Source organism: Notothenia coriiceps, unplaced genomic scaffold, assembly GCF_000735185.1.
Source record: "Notothenia coriiceps isolate Sejong01 unplaced genomic scaffold, NC01 NC01_scaffold00019000, whole genome shotgun sequence".
In the NCBI taxonomy this organism is placed as follows: domain Eukaryota; kingdom Metazoa; phylum Chordata; class Actinopteri; order Perciformes; family Nototheniidae; genus Notothenia; species Notothenia coriiceps.
In genome coordinates this window covers 1,692,051-1,693,168 of record NW_011351701.1, presented here as the reverse complement: position 1 = coordinate 1,693,168, position 1,118 = coordinate 1,692,051, and the positions used below count along the sequence as shown (strand labels likewise).

Below are 1,118 nucleotides of genomic sequence, written 5' to 3'. Positions count from 1 at the left end.
CAGCTCCAGGAAATCCTCAATCAGGTCCAGAGAGATGAGAGACTGACTGAACACCAACCTGAGGACCGATGAAGAAACACCAGAGTCAATTCACTGCATCTAACACTGCAAACCAGGGGTGTCAAGCTCAATTTTATCTCGGGCCACATTACCATCATGGTTGCACTCAAAGGGCCAGTTTTATGTATAAGACTATATGAAAAAAAATACATACCGTCATTTTCGGACTATAAGGCGCACCTGAATATAAGCCGCAGCAGCTAAATTGAATGATGTGTACATATATAAGCCGCACTGGACTATAAGCCGCAGGTGTTTTAATGTTTAATTACCATATGTAAGGGTTCGTGCACAGAGGGGATTGTCGGGAAAGAGATGGCTGTTTGAGGAAGCTCCCATTTATTAACATTTCAACAAACAAGTTGCATATTTGCATAACGTATTCAAGTGTTACCATTTAGTGCAATAGTAGCTACAGAACATGTACTGTGTAAACTGTACTGTATCACATAGCGTTTCAGACACACAAACTTTTCAACTTTCAAACTTAAACGGTGCGCTCCCAGCGCACGTACCGGCAGTGATCTACAGCAGCGGTTTTCAACCAGTGGTACGGGGACAAACTGTCTTGCTCTCGTAATGTCTGTCTGTCTTGCTCTCGTTCTGTCTCTCGTACCACTCTCGGTTCCACTTTTACATTTGCGCGCTACCTGTCTCACTCTTTTCCGGCCTCCAGCTTTTCCTGCTGGAGCCCGCCGCTTAAAGGTGGGGGTCCGCGGACCAGCCATAGAGCCCATAGAGTTAAAGGTGGTGGACTGTAACCTGTAAAATCCATAGATTTAGGAGGTTCCCTAGTGGCCGTTAGCTGTAAAAATCCGTAGATTAGCCGCACCGTTATATAAACCGCAGCGTCGAAAAATGGGGAAAAAGGCACGGCTTATAGTCCGAAAATTACGGTAATTGAAGTTAGATTGGGTTCAACGCGATCACTACCAGAGGTGGTTTGGTGCACCCTAAAAGTGTTTCTGGGTGAATGTACTTTAAGTGTAACTGTATTAAATACTATCCCATTGGCAAGGTGTGAAGATGTAAAGGAAACATAAGTATGCAGGTGTGCA

The 1,118-nt window shown here is 44.5% G+C and overlaps 1 long non-coding RNA gene across 1 annotated transcript in view; it reads right to left on the bottom strand.

Annotated features, from left to right (window-relative positions):
- Window positions 1-204, bottom strand: part of LOC104951598 (uncharacterized) — a 20,896-nt gene extending 20,692 nt beyond the window's left edge. The window contains exon 1 of the long non-coding RNA XR_799036.1: window positions 114-204. This is a non-coding gene — a long non-coding RNA (uncharacterized lncRNA). The remainder of the gene's footprint in view (window positions 1-113) is intronic.
- Between the last annotated feature and the right edge of the window lie 914 nt (window positions 205-1,118).